General features: G+C 41.9%; 2 long non-coding RNA genes across 3 annotated transcripts; one reads left to right on the top strand and one right to left on the bottom strand.

The window, feature by feature from the left end:
- Positions 1–1,856, bottom strand: LOC143099537 (uncharacterized). Its single transcript, XR_012981645.1, has 5 exons — positions 1,762–1,856; positions 794–932; positions 516–572; positions 304–393; positions 1–92 (listed from the first exon to the last, which is right to left on the bottom strand). It is a non-coding gene; the product is annotated as an uncharacterized LOC143099537 (long non-coding RNA).
- A 4,252-nt stretch (positions 1,857–6,108) lies between these two features.
- LOC143099536 (uncharacterized) lies at positions 6,109–8,682 on the top strand. Of its 2 annotated transcripts, none has more exons than XR_012981643.1 (7): positions 6,109–6,356; positions 7,179–7,276; positions 7,390–7,519; positions 7,634–7,699; positions 8,104–8,193; positions 8,314–8,384; positions 8,511–8,682. It is a non-coding gene; the product is annotated as an uncharacterized LOC143099536 (long non-coding RNA). The 2 variants fall into 2 exon arrangements; XR_012981644.1 differs by lacking the exon at positions 6,109–6,356 and adding an exon at positions 6,467–6,616.
- The last annotated feature ends 10,762 nt before the right edge of the window (positions 8,683–19,444 follow it).

The following is a 19,444-nucleotide window of genomic DNA, read 5'->3' as shown; positions in this document are numbered from 1 at the left end:
TTTTGTAGAACCACGCATTTGCTGCAGTCCTCATACACGATCAGGATCCCCACACTGGTTTCTTTTAAGACATCTTCAACTGGACCAGTTGGCTGAAAAACAAATCACCAGAAAGGTGAATATTTAACTCATTACCAGGGACATGCTTTTATTCTATTACAGTTTAGAACAGTTAAAATAATCTGCTTAGTTCAAATACAATGTTACATGCTTTATAAAATGATGAGTTTCCATCTGTAGAGCATGTCCTTGTATTTCAACCAGTGCTTCCAAATCACATTTGAAGTCATTTGCTAAACCTACCTCACAGGTCTTTAGAATGCTGGAAGTATCTTGACGAAGAAAGTGGGGCATGCCAAGCAGGACTGTTGTTCGCTTATTCTGGTTGGAATCCTGAAAGGCAAAAGGAAACACACAAACGCAAACACAATGTTAAACAAAAACAAAATAGAAAAAACTCTGAGCTCATTAATATTCACATCATAGAATGCAGGAGTCATATGTTCAATACTTACATGAGCATCAAGCTATCTAAGAATGTCTTGGAGCTTGTGATGGCAGGGTCCCTTTTTCTGAAAAGGACAAGAGTTAAGACAAGAGATCAGCAGACATCAGACAGTTGAATTCCGTGAGGATGCATTGAATGCAGAATATGACAACAAAAAAGAAAAGATAAAAGACATTAAATCAATATTTTTGTGTTCATTCTACAGGCAATTCTGTTAATACCTGGTGACACTATAAAATAAAAAAAGTCAATTGTGTGTAGAAATGTCCGTTCAGGTCAACTTGCCTTCTGAAGGTGATAAAACAAGCAGAGCAAGGGGCAAAAGTGGCTGTGCTGTCCGTGCTTCAGAGTATATCTTCTGATGACCCTCTGATTCCGCGTTGAAAATGGGCTCAGTTTACAGGTCCACTTCATTAACACTCTTCTGTAACAGAGATAAATTACAAGCATCTGAGATTTTAATGCACAAAAGTGTGTTTGTAAAAGCATTAGGCCTATTGAGATATCTGTTAAACATTGATACTACATGGCCTACATTATGATACACAATATTATTCAGATTTGAATGAGAACTTTCTATGAACACTGTAGAAATGCTTAGGTAACTTTTATCACCTATACTAAACATAGTGAGAATGAAGTCATGCTTAATAAAGATATGCTTAATGGGTTCATAATAATAATCTACATTTATGTCCACTGTGCTAAATAGCATCGGAGATGGTTGATATAGGATGTAGGCTACTAAAGGATCTTTGATATTGACTCATTTCTTGCCACACACTCTCAGTGCTGTTTTTAAAGTAAACTTTTGGCTCAAACTGTGAAAACAAACATATCACCCTTACTAATCTGAATTAAGGTTAAATTGTCATTAGTCCTTGTGAAGGGAGAACATGCTGATGGACAAGAGAAGCTTCCGTTAGTTAGCAGGCTAGTTCGTACCCATCTAAGTGAATGTATGCAAATAGATAACCACCAACCAACTTGGCTTGCCTTAAATAAACAAACAAAAACATCTCCTTAGCTATTTTAAATACACAAAGGGGAAATAACCATAAGGAATAGAGAAAAGACTTGTTTTCTTCAAGTGGCTTGGTACATTACAGCATTATAATAGCTAGCTTTTACTGGTACTAGCGAGATATGTGGTTAAGCGAAAACATCTACGAAATGCAAGTGTTTCATCAATTATATGGAAATAGTTCTACTCATTCAATTCATTGAGTGGTTGTGTACTATAGTTTACTCACCAAAAACACTGAATATTGACGGATTACGTCGGATGAAAGTTGAGACGATTCCTCCATGTGCTTTTCTTCCAACAGGGCAAAGTGATGTAAACAGGTCTGGCCAGAGGTGGCAGTAACGAGCATGTGTCGTGTTTTGTTAGGGCTACTTGTTCATTTAAGTGAAGACAACAAAGTGCTTGTTCATTGAACTTAGAACAAAGTTGAATCAGTGAAAACTTAGTATTTCTTTTTGACTCGACAATTTTCACAGAGTTTAGTTATATTAACTAAACAAATTAAGTTAAAGCAACAAAACCACAGTATTATTTTTTACAGTGTTGTATTTACAGTGAATAAGTAATCATAATGCAATTAGTACCACTAATTAAAGCACCATCATTGTGTATTCCCAAGGAGTGGATTCCTTACATCTTGGAGATATAAGTGAATGAGTGTGTGTGTGTGAGAGTGAGTGTGTATGTGAGTGTGTGTGTGTGTATGTGTGTGGGGGTGTTTGTGAGTGTGTATGTGTGTTTGTGTGAGTGAGTGTGTTCAATTATGGAAATATTAGTAAATGAATCATATTAGAACTTACAGCACAAACAGAGACCTTCCACTCCTGTCTTATGTGCTTTTGTATGTGTGTGTGTGTGTGTGTGTGTCTGTGTATGTGCGTGTGTGTGTGTGTGTGTGTGTGTGTGTGCATGTGTGTGCACTTAGTGAGGTTCTCTCTTAAAGGCAGTGTGTTCTCCCTCCCTTCCTCTCTCTCTTTCTGTATGTGTGTAGTGTGTGTGTGTGTGTGTAGTGTGTGTGTGTGTCTGTGGTGTGTGTGTGCTTGTGCACTTAGCGAGGTTCTCTCTGTAATGTAAGTCAGTGTGTACACCCTCCTTCTGTTGACTAATTCATGGGCAGGCAGCTTTTAATGAAGCTTTCATTAGGAGCCTCCTGTTTACAAGCCTACGCTATTCCACCAGCACCCATCTAACCAGAGAGAGAGAGAGAGAGAGAGAGAGAGAGAGAGAGAGAGAGAGGGCAAGAGGAGAGAGAAGTGAGAGAAGAGAGATGTGAGAGAGAGAGAGAGTGCAAGAGGAAAGAGAAGAGAGAGAGAGAGAGAAGAGAGAGATCTGAGAGAGAGAGTGCAAGAGGAAAGAGAAGAGATGTGAGAGAGAGAGAACAGAGATGTGAGAGAGAGAGTGCAAGAGGAGAGAGAAGAGAGAGAGAGAGAGAAGAGAGAGATCTGAGAGAGAGAGTGCAAGAGGAAAGAGAAGAGATGTAAGAGAGAGAGTGCAAGAGGAGGGAAAGCTATAGAGAGAGAAGAGAGATGTGTGTGAGAGCGAGAGAGAGAGAGAGAGAGAGAGCTATAGAGAGGGAGATGCGGATGGGTGGATGTGTTAGAGGGATTCCAAAAAGCAACTGTCAGGGAAAGTCAAAGTCGTCACATTTAAAGGCCTCCGAGTCAAGCTGGAAAAAACATGACATTCAGTGAGTTTCTGTCAGAATTACATCTCCCCATCAGAAATAACACACCCACGTTAGCAAAGCTGATGAACACCGAGATATGGCAAGCCGATTGAGCATTTATTCAGATATCTTGATATCAGGCATAATTGCCATGTACATGCAAGCCATTTCTGTCCACTAGTTAACTAGTGAGCCATTTCTGTGTGAACTAGTTAACTAGTGACAGCCAAAATGCTCACTAGTTAACTAGTAAGGTCCAAATTCTCTCTAGTTAACTAGTTCATATGTTTCATATCTTACTAGTTAACTAGTAATGCTCAGCATGTTCACTAGTTAACTAGTGGACACTGAAATGTGCACTAGTTAACTAGTTTAAAGACTTCTATATTTTACTAGTCAACTAGTAAGGTACAAAAATGTTTACTAGCTGACTACTGAATGTCAAATTCCCACTTGTTAACTTCTATGTAATTTGGCCAGCCGCTTGGGCATTTATTCTGATATCTTGATATCAGGCCAACATGCAAGCCATTTTTGTCAACTAGTTAACTAGTGAGCCATGTTTGTGCACACTAGTTAACTAGTGACAGCATAAATGCCCACTAGCTAACTATTGAACACATATTAGCTTCACTAGTTAACTAGTGAGAGCCAGAAATGTCCACTAGTTAACTAGTAAAGGCCAAAGTGCATACCAGTCAGCTAGTTGAAGGCTTTTGGGTCTCACTAGTTAACTAGTGACAGCCAAAAATGTGCACATGTTTACTAGTGAAGGCAAAACTTCTCACTAAATGGCTTACTAGCTAGCTAGGTGATGGCAGCAGGCTCACTAGTTAACTAGTTGATGCATCCTTTGTCCAAACTAGTTAACTAGTGAGGTCATAAATGTATACAAGTAAACTAGTTAAAGCCTAAATTCACACTAGTCAGCTAGTGGCGCAGAATTAATATTAGGAGGCGGAGAACTCTGGAAATTGAGGCTTTGTATTGGCTCCCTATGTCCAAATAGAAAATAACAACCAATCACAGCGCAGAATTTCACAAAATCCCACCCACAACATTTGCATGTGGCACACAAGTTAACATGCTGGCCAAAGGAACTTTAACTAGTAAACTAGTGGCTTCAATGTGACACTTACATGTAAACTAGTGAAGGCAGAACTGCTCACTAGTTAACTAGTGAAGACACAAATGCCCACTAGTTAACTAATGAGGTCTAAAAAGTGTCACTAGTTTACTAGTGTGCACCAAAACACCCACTAGTGAACTAGTGATGGCAATTTCCATTCGACTAGTTAACTAGTGAGGTGCAAAAAGTGTCACTAGTTTACTAGTGTGCCCCAAAATGCCCACTAGTTAACTAGTGAAGGCCATTTCAGCCCCACTAGTTAACTAGTGAGATGCCACAATGGTCACTTGTTAACATGCAAAGGCCAAAATACCCACTAGTTTACTAGTGAGGGTGTTGTGGGCCTTACTAGTTAACTAGTGGCATGTATATTTTGTTCACTAGTTAACTAGTTACACCTAAAAACACAAACAAGCTGACCGTTTTTGTCCACTAGTTAACTAGTGGAACAATTTAAGTCTCACTAGTTTGCATGTGTGGCAGTGAAGCAGCTCACTAGTTAACTAGTGCCTGAAAGGGCTATTATGCAAATTTTAATGAGAGGGTGGGTAGAAGACTCCTATTGGGTATTATGTAAGAATCCCACCCAGTCTAAATGTAAATTTACTGTTCATAGCCTCGCGATCAGGTCCTGATGGGTGCCCCTAGTGGCTAAAGTGACACACTGCTCTGCAACGGTACTTCAGTATAGATAGTAAATCAGAGCCTGCAGTATGCAGTATCTCATATTCTGTCAAAATGGTTTTTAATAATAACAGGGAAACCCCATGCTTTAACAAGTGAGCTCTTAGTGATCCACACCAAAGATTCAAGGGATCGATTTTAATATTAGGCCTATTCTTTGTTTATTGTTGCTAGGCAACCACAGACATAAATGTATCCATTCAGTCACGCTTTTCTGATTAATAACTGAAAAACAAAAGATTGTACACATTAACTGCACATAGTTTCAAAAGTAATTAAAAGCTCAAAGATCAAGAAAAAAACTTCATGCACTTCACACAAGGAATTGAACCCTGGTCTCCCACATAATCTCCTACTGCTTAACCACTTGAGCTAATCTTGCCACATCAGCAATGCTATCATCAATGTTCATGTTACTGAAACGTTTTGTTGCTAGGCAACCATATACAAATGCCTCCAGTTTTATCGCGATTTTCAGACTAATAACTGAAAAACTAAAGATTGTAGATATTAACTGAATGAAGATTACAGCAATACACCACAACTTTGTCACTAGACGTGTTATGAAAACATATTTTTATGCTCAAACGATCTTAGTTTATAAAAGTTTGCTCTTAGAACAGCCTGGACGAAGTCAGCCATGTTTTCTAGGTTTCTGAGTCCTAAATGGACCAATCAAAATCCTTGTTCCGCCTTCTTCATTTGCATGCAAGTGCGACATTGCGCACTAGTTAACTAGTGGCCAATGTTACGTCCCACTAGTTAACTAGTTGCACAAAAAAGCCGTTTGTGTATTTATTCAAATTCCACTAGTTAACTAGTGTGAGGGGCATTTTTCTCCTGCTAGTTCATTTTGGACAGTGTTTTGTCCTCACTAGCTAACATGTCAGGCTCAAAATGCCCTCTATAAGCTAGTGAAAGGCATTAATAATGCAGATATGCTCACTAGTTAACTAGTACACTGCAAAAACTGCTTATCTAACAAAATCTAACCAAGTGTTATTAATCTTATATCAAGATAAGAAAAACTAGTTGGTATTGTTTTCAGTATAAAGAGACTTCCCACACAGCAGTAGACTCCTAGGCGGATCCGCCTTCAAGTCGCCAAACCCGCGTGACTGTCGCATTCGTTTTGGTGCCGCACAGAGGATCAGCTCCGCCTCCAGGCGGCTCCGTAAATTCTACTGTCAAACAGCGGGTCCTGAGTGGACCCATGTCGGATCCGTGGGCGCGGACGCGCCTGTACTGTAACGGTTGAACATGACTGTACACCAAGAGCCGAGAAGAGTCATACTAGTGGATATTTTCTTTGCTGGGACACGGTTGCGCTGAACCCTCTCGAGTAAGTGATATTTATTAATATATTGCGACATTCACAATAGCTAAACATTGGCCTTTGTGGTTTTATACTTAAAACTTACTTATCATGTTTTTTGATTATAATGACGTTGTTTGATATTAGGACTAACGTTAACGTTAGTGCAGACGTTTGTAATTTTGAGCAACAGGCTAAGTTAACGTTATTGTTAGCTGTGATGCTCATATGAGTCTGTAGCCTATTTGATTTAAAATGGGTTAGCAATTTCGGCAGAATATGTTATGGTAGTGTGATTTAAAAAACACACATTGTTATTTAACGTTAGTCTGGTCTTGTCTGTTTTAATGTGTTGCTGTTGTCCATAGTCCATAGTGCTACTATGCTAGCGGCATACAGCTGCTAGCTAGCATGCTGCTAGGCGCAATTGCATAAGTTATTGCTAATGTCTATTATACATATATATGTTTGAGATCACGTTTGCGATGCAATCCTTGATTAAGCTGATACATTGGCACTGGTATTTCAGTCAATGAAGTCAGTGAAGCACTCGTCTGCTATGAAAGCTACCTAGCTACAACTTTAGCATGTTGACTCACTGATAATGGTTTAGCCCTAGCTTCTAGCTAGCTGTGCATTAACGTTTGCATTTTGCCAAGTTTGGTCTCATACGTAACTTAACTTTAGTGTCCTTCCGCCATCTTCGTAATGAAAGCCTCGGCATTTTAATCACTGTTTAAGTCGGTTCAGACAACTAATGGGTATTGGCGTCTGTTTGTGATTTATTATGCTAACGTAACTTAACTGTATGGAACTTGGTCCCCATCTTCTATTTTGTTTGTTCTGCAGCGTCAACTTTTATCGGCTGGATTCTAACGTTACCATCTAACGTTACGATTGCCTCTGTTGGGTTCGCTTGATGAAGATACTTTCTGGGTTGTTAAAATGTAATGTGAACACATTCCCGTAGCATTCCAAAATAGACCAGAGATGCTTGTACTATATGTATATTTGGAAATTTTGGGATTGCAATAACCATAATAATATGGTTATTTAACAGCCATCGTTTCGGGGACTCAGATGAGAGTGAAGAAGAGCCAGTAAATGGTGACTTTGCATCTCTGAGGTACCTTCCAACTCGCCTGGTATATCAGTTGAAGCCTCAAACCTAAGCCAATTGCACTGGCAAAGTAAGTAATAATCTCTTAACATTGAAATAACTAAATCATAATATTAATATTAGAGATATGGTTAACATTCTTAGTGCTAAAGACATTCCCCTCTCCTTGTATCTATTCCTCCAGCTCCACCATCTTGCCGAGTGCCAGGCAGCAGAGTCACTACCCCTCAACCTGGAGAAAACTGTTAAGGTAAAGACTGATCTCTGAAATAAAATTGAATACAGTGGCCCCATCTATATTAACACAGCAGTAGTCACTCTATTTCAAATCAACAGATTGCATCTGCATTACCATCTCAGATTTTCTGCATACTTCATACATTACATAAATCTCAGCCAAATATTTTGTCAGTTAAAACATCTGCATTCATGCAATATTGCCTGAAAAGTTCATTCATTATTATAAGATTGTATTGAAACACATTGATTTCAATGTCAATCCATTCATGGAGTTGATATAGATGCATACCAAAATGTTGAAACATACAAATTCATGTCCAGTATGACCAGAGATTTGTTTTTGTTTGCCATTGTTTGGCCCTGTAGCTCTCAGCCTACCATGGTTAACAGATCACAACCATTTCTCTCCCTTAGCACCTCACCATTAGGCAGGACCGCAACACTCTTCACCACCTCAACTCCCTGCACCTGCACCCGCATTTAACATACGGAGAGTTACTCAAGGTAGGGACTGATCTCTGAAATATTAGTGAATAGAAAGGCCCCATGTGTATTATCAATGATGACTACCATTTAATACATTTTTTCCCCCTCTCGCACACCGCCCACCTCACTATGGGCCAGGAATGGCAGTCCCTCCTCAACTCCCTCCACCCCCACACCAGCCCTCAACGTGCAGCGAACAGAGGAGCTTTGTAAGTCATGTTTCTTTTTAAATTTAATCTCCTTAATACCTATCTCATATATTGTATTGTGTAAGCATACTTGGCTTTGGATGCTACATACCATAAACATAAACATATCTGTCTGTTTGATTACAGGTGCTGTGAGGAAAAACATGGTGACACGGTCAGCCACGGACGCTGAGGTCACCAAGCACGCAATTAGGTGTTTCAACTGGCGGTGGATCGGGCAACGAGGAGACGTGTTCCGCCTCCATCCACACAAATGGAGTAATAGGAGAAATAAGCATTAAACAATCTTTTTATTGAACTTCTTGTCATTCACCAGTTATTCATTTTCTGATATTTTAGATGTGCATAGCACAGCATTTCATTGAATTAAAGCACTAAATTAGGTTTTGACCTCAAAATTCATGTAGAGTAGCCTAGGCAACGTAGGCTACTTAACAAAAACAGAATAGCTTATAACCTGTAACTTTCCATAAATGTCCATTTTATATTTCCATTGAGTAGTGATCACGTTTGTACAGTAAATTGATGTCTTGACTTAAACCTTTTCTGTTAGGTTTATTGACAGTATTGTTAAGTTAAAAATACGAGGCGATGCTAATCGTAGGCCTATCTTGCTGTAGTAGCCTAGGCTAGGCCTAGTGATAGTTTTGCTTTTATCCTATAGTTTATCCTATTTAATCCTACAGCAAGAACAGAATGAATTTTGATAATGAGATAAACGGGTCCGAAACGGACCCGGGCCAGATGAGCCTTTATGAGTCCGTTGCGGGTCCGCGGCGGATGTATGTATCAATTTGCGGGTCCCAAACGGACCCGCCGCGGAGGTAAGGTTTTAATCGCGGATGCGGGGCGGATGCAGCGCGGAGCCACGGCGGGTCCGCGATCCGCCTTCGTAGCGGATCCGTTCCTGAGAGCATCTGGACTCCGATACGGGTCCGTTTCGCAGGTCCGTTCCGGAGGCCGTCATACATCCTTTCCTTTTGCTGTGTGGGTTACCTAGCGCTTTCTTGTGAAATCATTTGACTTAATTTAAAAAATAATTCACTTATTTTAAGACATCTTATCTTGAAAACAAGCAAATTTGTCTGCCAGTGCGTTGAGCAAATTTGTCTTGATAAGACTCCTTAAAATAAGTTAAAGTCTTCTTAAATTAAGTCAAAATGATCTTTTGAGAGGGCTCTAGGTAAGTCTTTTCATACTAAAAACTAGATTTTAGATTTAAAGATTTTAGATTTTTTAATCTTAATATAAGATCAATAACACTTGGTTAGAATTCATTTTTTGCAGTGTAAGCATGTCCTGTTCCATTACTAGTAAACTAGTAAGGCCAAACATGTCAACTAGTTAACTAGTGAAGGCCAATGTGTCACTAGTTAACTAGTAAGAGTACCTTTTGCATTACTAGTGAACTAGATAGCTCCAAAAACAGCCACTAGTGTGTGTCTTGTGCGCACTAGTTAACTAGTGAGCTGCTTCACTGCCACACATGCAAACTAGTGAGACTTAAATTGTTCCACTAGTTAACTAGTGGACAAAAACGGTCAGCTTGTTTGTGTTTTTAGGTGTAACTAGTTAACTAGTGAACAAAATATACTTGCCACTAGTTAACTAGTAAGGCCCACAACACCCTCACTAGTAAACTAGTGGGTATTTTGGCCTTTACATGTTAACAAGTGACCATTTTGGCATCTCACTAGTTAACTAGTGGGGCTGAAATGGCCTTCACTAGTTAACTAGTGGGCATTTTGGGGCACACTAGTAAACTAGTGACACTTTTTGCAGCTCACTAGTTAACTAGTCGAATGGAAATTGCCATCACTAGTTCAATAGTGGGTGTTTTGGTTCACACTAGTAAACTAGTGACACTTTTTAGACCTCACTAGTTAACTAGTGGGCATTTGTGTCTTCACTAGTTAACTAGTGAGCAGTTTTGCATTCACTAGTTTACATGTAAGTGTCACACTGAAGCCACTAGTTTACTAGCTAGAGTACCTTTGGCCAGCATGTTAACTTGTGTGGCACATGCAAATGTTGTGGGTGGGATTTCGTGAAATTCTGCACTGTGATTGGTTGTCATGTTCTATTTGGACATAGGGAGCCAATAGAAAGCCTCAATTTCCAGAATTCTCCGCCTCCTAATTTGAATTCTGCGCCACTAGTTCACTAGTGTGAATTTTGTATTGAACTAGGTTACTAGTATACATTTATGACCTCACTAGTTAACTAGTTTGGACAACTGATGCATCAACTAGTTAACTAGTGAGCCTACTGCCATCACCTAGCTAGCTAGTAAGCCATTTATGGTTCACTAGTTTACTAGTGACATTGACCTACTGCAACTAGTTAACTAGTGAGGTGTTTTGCCTTCACTAGTAAACATGTGCACATTTTTGGCTGGTACTAGTTAACTAGTGAGACCCAAAAGCCTTCAACTAGCTGACTGGTATGCATTTTGGCCTTTACTAGTTAACTAGTAGACATTTCTGGCTCTCACTAGTTTACTAGTTAAGCTAAAATGTGTTCACTAGTTAACTAGTGAGCCTTTTGGCTCCCACTAGTGAACTAGTGTGCATATTTTGGCCCTCACTAGTTAACTAGTTCACAGCAACATGGCTCACTAGTTAACTAGTTGACAAAAATGGCTTACATGTACATGACAATTATGCCTGATATCAAGATATCAGAATAAATGCTCAATCGGCTTGCCATACCGAGAACACACGCATACAAGCACACACACACACATACACACATTCACACACACATTCAGACACACGCATACAAGCACGCACGCACACATACACACACACATGCATACAAGCACATGCACACATACACACAAGCACGCACACACACACACACAAACACACACATACACACACACACGCATACATATGTGTGTGTGTGTCTGTGTGTGTATTCATCTGTGCATTTCTGACTAATAACCGGTTCATATCATTTGTAAGCTCTGATTAAAAAGTCACAAATCAGTTTAATTGGCCACAGATGGTAGCAGAGTAAAGAGAGACAGAGAGGAAGAGATATGGAGAGAGGGAGAGAGGGAGAGAGAGAGCGAGAGAGGGGGAGAGAGGGAGAGAGAGATAGTAGCAGAGTAAGGAGAGAGAGAGAGAGATGGTAGCAGAGTAAGGAGAGACAGAGAGGAAGAGAGAGGGAGAGAGAGAGAGAGAGAGAAAGATGGTAGCAGAGTAAGGACAGAGAGAGAGAGGGAGAGAGAGAGAGAAAGATGGTAGCAGAGTAAGGACAGAGAGAGAGAGGGAGAGAGAGAGAGAAAGATGGTAGCAGAGTAGACACTAACATGCATGGGCTGGTACCGAAAGACCTCCACACACACACACACACACACACACACACACACACACACACACTGACACCACACACACACACGAAAACACCAAAACAGCGGCAAGCTCAAACACACAGCCACCACACACACACATGTAAACACCAAAACAGCGGCAAGCTCAAACACACAGCTGCCACACACACATACACACATGAAAACACCGCATACACACATGAAAACACCGCATACACACATGAAAACAGTGGCAAGCTCAAACACGCAGCCACAACATAGCCCTCACACATACAGAGCATCCATTTAAATGTAAATACATAAATGTAAATAGTTACACATTCGTTATATTTAGTTTGCATACAGTTAAGATATCTACCATTGTTAACATCATCCATAGCAGCTTAATTATAGTGGATGGAATCCACTATCTTGAAATCTCCTGGTTTCTTCTTCTTCTACTTCTTATAACCTTTTCTTTTTACCTTTTCAAGAATGAATGCGACTCTAACCGCTTAACGTACAGACATGTTGAAATAACCGTTCTGAAGGTCTGGAGTGGGGCAAGAGAGTTATTATTTCAGATTTTAAAAAATATATATACTTTTTGAGAAATAGGGGATTAAAAATGTTAAAGGCTCATTTTTCCCCCATAGACTTGAATGGAGGCTGTGATGTCATAATGGCCTAAAGCCGGCTGCGCTCGTTAAGCTCCCAGAGTAGTTCCCGGGCTAATCAGAACACTGGCACAGGTGTCACCTGTGAATCCCATAGACATATACACTAGATGTCGCCTTGACTACTGCTGTTCATTGGAACGAATGCGTCAATCGAGACGCCATCTTGCTTCAGTGATCCACTCCTCTATAATGCATTAGCGTCAATCTGGGCAAAGATCTAGCGAAAATAAAATCACCATAAATCGTCAAAATCTCAAGCAATTATCTAGTTTTTTGGGTTGTTCCAACTGACAGGCATGTATTTATGGTTGAGTCTAGAGAAAACTAAGCTTAAGACGATAATAAAGATACATTTTACCCGTCTAGCCCCATAGACTCCCATTCATTCTGCACTAGCTAGCGGCGGCCCCTAGAGGAACAATGAGTAAACTGCAACCAGGTTCGATACAATGAAAGTAAACAGGCTCTTCTAGACAGGCTCTGGTTGAGGCCACATACCCCTCGTCTCGTTTACTCATGTAAATTGTAATCTCACCAGAAGCTGCTGTAGATCTGTAGAACATTTACCTCTGCTACTACATAGACTACGCCAGTCGTTACTTTTATAATCATGGGTCAGTGCCATGGGCAAACGAGATGTAGCTGAATTCATAAATGACAAAGCCATGAGAAAGGTGATTTTCTTACGTTTCAACAACAAAGAAGCCGATCTGTCATCATTGTGAGAAGTTCCCAAATTTGTCGCTAATCGCTAAAAAGGTTTTCTATCGCTGGGGATGGCCAAACGTCGCTAAATAGGTAACGCTGACAATACAGGAGAACTAGTTTAGCGCTTCAGATCCCTGTACAAAGATGGCGGCGGTGTTGACGCATGCTGAGAAGCAGAAGGCGACATCTAGTGTATATATCTATGTGTGAATCCAACTGTCTCAGCTTCTAATGGATACAATGTGGCGCTCCCTAAAACTACACATCCTGTTTAAGTGTTTCCCGTGTGTCAAAATAAAAGTCACAGCCATATTTCATGCTTTGCACATTATATCTCCAGAACGGCTTGACGCATATGCTTCAAATTTGGTACAAGTGTTTGTATGGACTCAAAGATGAAGAGAGTTGATGTTGGAGGTCAAAGGTCAAAGGTCAAGTCCATGAATACTCTGAGCGCGATATCTCAAGAATGCCTTGACATGCATGCCTGAAATTTGGTGTGAGTGTTTGTATGGACTCAAAGATGAAGTGAGTTGATGTTGGAGGTCAAAGGTCAAATGTCAAGGTCAAAAAAACCTTGAGTTTTATATCTCAAGAACACCTTGACACACAAGGTTTTTTGGTACAAGGGTTTGTATGAACTCAAAGATTAAGTGATTCAATGTTTTTTTTTTCAGGAAAAATCTCCCCACCAACATTAAGCCAGCAGCTTTCCATCCATTATTGTAATTCCTCTGGCATTACTTTTCTAGTTGTGTTTGTTTCATTCATTTAGCAATCTCTATTATCTACATCAGTGTTTACAGTAAAGTTTCACAGTTACGTTACTCATTTTACAGTTACGTTTCACAGTTAAGTTTTACAGTTACGTTTCACAGTTACGTTACACAGTGCACACAGTCTGTTTCTGTTTGATTTGTTACGGTTATGCACATGTTTGATTCACGCATCACCATCAAAGGCACAAGTCACACACTCATAACACACACACACACACAAACACACGCACACACACCATCAAAGGCACATGTCACGACCAATAAGCATCTGTGCTCTTTTGGTGAGGGGAGGCGTGGCCACGGTTTGATCTCCAATAGGTGACCTGTGCACCTGTGCACCTAATCGGGCTGATTACCTCTGATCACTTTCTCACCGGTGCACCTAATCGGGCTGATTACCTCTGATCACTTTCTCACCGGTGCACCTAATCGGGCTGATTACCTCTGATCACTTTCCAGCTCACCTGTACGGAGAACACAGAACGACAGCAACACTATAGCCTGGAGGGAAAGGTGCATAAGTTACCGTGACGACCTGGGGGAAAAGGTACATAAGTTACCGTGACGACCTGGGGGAAAAGGTGCATAAGTTACCGTGATGACCTAGGGGAAAAGGTGCATAAGTTACCTTGACTACCTGAGGGAAAGGTGCATAAGTTACCGTGACGACCTGGGGGAAAAGGTGCATTCGTTACCGTGACGAGCTTGGGCAGATGAGTGGCGAGTGTCTGGACGCATCACTTCCTCCTTCCTGTAAAGGGCCCGAAGTTGGAAGGCTGCCACGTGAAGAGTCCTTAGGCCACAACCAGCAGTCCTTTAGACATCATGTGGAAAAATAGGAACTTATTTTTACTTCAGTTATTAAGTTCATTCTTTGTACATAGTGTTTAAATTTCCCTCACGGGATCAAAAGAGTATATACTTATATATATATATATATATATATACATATATATATATATATATATATATATATATATATATTTATTTATTTAAAGTTATTGGATATTATTTACTTACCTTTGTGATTATGTCAATCCGACCTTTGTTTTCCTGTTTGTTGTCTTGTGGATTGTATGCAGTCTTAGTCTTCACTTGTGTTTAGTTGGTCTGATCAGCCAATATGTGTTTCAGAGACAGATTCTGATTCCTCTGTCCATAAATATATATGTGTTTCAGTGACAGATGCTGATTCCTCTGTCCATGTGTGTGTTTCAGAGACAGTAGCTGATTCCTCTGTCCATAAATATATATGTGTGTGTTTCAGAGACAGATGCTGATTCCTCTGTCCATAAATATATATGTGTGTGTTTCAGAGACAGATGTTGATTCCTCTGTCCATAAATATATATGTGTTTCAGAGACAGATGCTGGATGCTGATTCCTCTGTCCATAAATATATATGTGTTTCAGAGACAGATGCTGATTCCTCTGTCCATAAATATATATGTGTTTCAGATGCTGATTCCATAAATTCGGTCTCCTCTTTCTATCATTTCACTCTTCTTCAATCTCTCTCTCTTTCCCTCTCTCAGTGTTTCCTTTTTATTTGTCCCTCAGAGGATCTAATTAAGCTGTAGACCCCCCCCCCATACTCAATACTCACACACACACACACACACACACACACACAAAATAGTGCTCACTGTATAAACTCACATAGATTTGGATATTTCAAGGAAGGAGAAGAATGTTTAATGCCTTCATCTCTTTGCACCAACACAATATTTATCTCCATTCCTCCCTATCCTAATCTCTATCTATCCTCCTCTCTCTCTCTATCCTCATCTCTCTCTTTTCTCATCTCTCTCTATCTTCCTCTCTCTCTCTATCCTCCTCTCCTCTCTTTCCTCATCTCTCTCTCTATCCTCCTCTCCTCTCTCCTCCTCTCCTCTCTCTTTCCTAATCTCTCTCTATCCTCCCCTCTCTCTCTCAATCCTCTCCTCTCTCTATCCTCATCTCTCTCTCTATCCTCCCCTCTCTCTCTCAATCCTCTCCTCTCTCTATCCTCATCTCTCTCTCTATCCTCCCCTCTCTCTCTCAATCCTCTCCTCTCTCTTTCCTAATCTCTCTCTATCCTCCTCTCCTCTCTCTATCCTCTCCTTTCTCTCTCTATCCTCCCCTCTCTCTCTCTCCTCCTCTCTCTCTCTCCTCCTCTCCTCTCTCTCTCTATCCTCCCCTCCAGGGGCGATTCTAGACCTAGAGCTTTGCTGGGGCACAGGCCCCCAACTCCCAATACATTAAAAAAAAGAATGTGCGCGCAATATGAAATAAATGGCTAGCCTACGGGTAGGCTACAAGCTTCAAAATCATTATTGTCACTGTCATACTATAGGACCAGCACTCTCTCCCTCAATTGTTCTAAGAACCACTAGCCAGCAACATCCAAACACATAGGCATAAGTAGGCCTATGCTCACTACATGAATTTAATAGGCTTTCCTACTAACACAAGGGAAAGCTTAGTCAAAATTGAGATATACTTCCCTCCCAGGCAAGGGTCCTATAGTCATCCTGGCAATACTGCAGTTCTTTGTATCTTAATTAGCCTACTAAAGCCTTCATATTGACTTTTGGTGATAATTTCCAAATCCTATAATCTACACAGAGTCTGTGTAGATTATTATAGGCTACATTTGCAAATGCAGCAAACTTATTTAAGTTTGCCATTAAACCCTTGATCAAATCACAGCACTTTAACATAAATGTTAATGTTACCGTTAATGAAGGCAATTATCATACCTCCCTCGTCCTCCTCATCCCTCCTCACTGTTCCTCTCCCTCTGCCTCTGTTCAGGAAGAATTTTCTGATGTCCATCTCTGAATAGTTTATCAGAAGGCTATGTTTAGTTTTACAGTAGGACAGCTTCACAAACAGAATAGGCTACTTTTACAGGACTCTCTACACTATACGTAAATCATTATTAATTGTCCGCATGTGTGCATGCAGCCTACGCATGGTGTGAGTGTGTGTGTCAGGGAGAGAGCACAAGCTGGTAAACTGTTGCTAAATTTAGGCTACAAATTTGACGCTAAGCATTAGAACACGGATGCTAATTATGTGGGCAACATTCTCTAACATCGATCAACTTGTCATATTTTCTGTCAAACAAGTTGTGAATTTGTTGTAATATTAAAACAGGGGACGACTTATTCTATGCTCAAAGTGATTCCACAATCCACAGTGTATGTGTGTGCAGTACAACGAAACACTCGGAAGAATCATGTGAATGATTTTCATTGGTTGTTGCGTTCAATCTTACCCAGCTACAGAGGTGCTATTTCGTGATTGGCTATTATGGCCCCTTTCTTTTTTTCCTTGTTTGTTTTTTATTGGCTGGTAAGTGACAGGCTCGAGTCATGACTAAAGCAGGCACGGAGATGCGCTCATGAATGCCGTTTCCAGCGAGAGCAGCGCTAGAATTTTACTGGGGCACTGGAGACTTTTACTAAGGCACGTGCCCCAGTGAATAAGGTCTAGTGACGCCCCTGCTCCCCTCTCTCTCTATCCTCCCCTCTCTCTCTCAATCCTCTCCTCTCTCTATCCTCCCCTCTCTCTCTCTATCCTCCCCTCTCTCTCTCTCTCCTCCTCTCTCTCTATCCTCCCCTCTCTCTCTCTCCTCCTCTCTCTCTCTCCTCCTCTCCTCTCTCTCTATCCTCCCCTCTCTCTCTATCCTCCCCTCTCTCTCTCAATCCTCTCCTCTCTCTATCCTCCCCTCTCTCTCTATCCTCCCCTCTCTCTCAATCCTCTCCTCTCTCTATCCTCCCCTCTCTCTCTCTATCCTCCTCTCTCTCTCTCCTCCTCTCCTCTCTTTATCCTCCCCTCTCTCTCTCTCCTCCTCTCTCTCTCTTCTCCTCTCCTCCTCTCTCTCTCTCCTCCTCTTCTCTCTCTCTATCCTCCCTCTCTCTCTATCCTCCCCTCTCTCTCTCAATCCTCTCCTCTCTCTATCCTCCCCTCTCTCTCTCTATCCTCCCCTCTCTCTCTCTCTCTCCTCTCCTCTCTCTCTATCCTCCCCTCTCTCCTCCTCTCCTCTCTCTCTCTATCCTCCCCTCTCTCTCTCTCCTCCTCTCTCTCTCTCCTCCTCTCTCTCTCTCCTCCTCTCCTCTCTCTCTCTATCCTCCCCTCTCTCTCTATCCTCCCCTCTCTCTCTCAATCCTCTCCTCTCTCTATCCTCCCCTCTCTCTCTCTATCCTCCCCTCTCTCTCTCTCTCCTCTCCTCTCTCTCTATCCTCCCCTCTCTATCCTCTCCTCTCTCTCTCTATCCTCTCCTCTCTCTTTCCTAATCTCTCTCTATCCTCCTCTCCTCTCTCTATCCTCTCCTTCTCTCTCTATCCTCCCCTCTCTCTCTCTCCTCCTCTCTCTCTCTCTCCTCCTCTCCTCCTCTCTTTCTCTCCTCCTCTCCTCTCTCTCTATCCTCCCCTCTCTCTCTATCCTCCCCTCTCTCTCTCAATCCTCTCCTCTCTCTATCCTCCCCTCTCTCTCTCTATCCTCCCCTCTCTCTCTCTCTCTCCTCTCCTCTCTCTCTATCCTCCCCTCTCTATCCTCTCCTCTCTCTTTCCTAATCTCTCTCTATCCTCCTCTCCTCTCTCTATCCTCTCCTTTCTCTCTCTATCCTCCCCTCTCTCTCTCCTCCTCTCTCTCTCTCCTCCTCTCCTCCTCTCTCTCTCTCCTCCTCTCCTCTCTCTCTCTATCCTCCCCTCTCTCTCTATCCTCCCCTCTCTCTCTCAATCCTCTCCTCTCTCTATCCTCCCCTCTCTCTCTCTATCCTCCCCTCTCTCTCTCTCTCCTCTCCTCTCTCTCTATCCTCCCCTCTCTCCTCCTCTCCTCTCTCTCTCTCTATCCTCCCCTCTCTCTCTCTCCTCCTCTCTCTCTCTCCTCCTCTCCTCCTCTCTCTCTCTCCTCCTCTCCTCTCTCTCTCTCTCCTCCTCTCCTCTCTCTCTCTATCCTCTCCTCTCTCTCTATCCTCCCCTCTCTCTCTCAATCCTCTCCTCTCTCTATCCTCCCCTCTCTCTCTCTATCCTCCCCTCTCTCTCTCTCTCTCCTCTCCTCTCTCTATCCTCCCCTCTCTATCCTCCCCTCTCTCTCTCAATCCTCTCCTCTCTCTTTCCTAATCTCTCTCTATCCTCCTCTCCTCTCTCTATCCTCTCCTTTCTCTCTCTATCCTCCCCTCTCTCTCTCTCCTCCTCTCTCTCTCTCCTCCTCTCCTCCTCTCTCTCTCTCCTCCTCTCCTCTCTCTCTCTATCCTCCCCTCTCTCTCTCAATCCTCTCCTCTCTCTATCCTCCCCTCTCTCTCTCTATCCTCCCCTCTCTCTCTCTATCCTCCCCTCTCTATCCTCTCCTCTCTCTCTCTCTCCTCCTCTCCTCTCTCCTCCTCTCCTCTCTATCCTCCCCTCTCTCTATCCTCCCCTCTCTCTCTCAATCCTCTCCTCTCTCTATCCTCCCCTCTCTCTCTCCTCCTCTCCTCTCTCTCTCCTCCTCTCCTCTCTCTCTCTATCCTCCCCTCTCTCTCTATCCTCCCCTCTCTCTCTCAATCCTCTCCTCTCTCTCTATCCTCCCCTCTCCTCCTCTCCTCTCTCT

The sequence above is a fragment of the Alosa pseudoharengus genome, unplaced genomic scaffold (genome assembly GCF_046254945.1).
Source record: "Alosa pseudoharengus isolate Yale_2024_CS ecotype anadromous, Long Island Sound unplaced genomic scaffold, YU_APseudo_1.1 YU_APseudo_1.1_scf_3, whole genome shotgun sequence".
Classification (NCBI taxonomy): domain Eukaryota; kingdom Metazoa; phylum Chordata; class Actinopteri; order Clupeiformes; family Clupeidae; genus Alosa; species Alosa pseudoharengus.
This window is presented reverse-complemented; position numbering and strand designations above follow the sequence as displayed.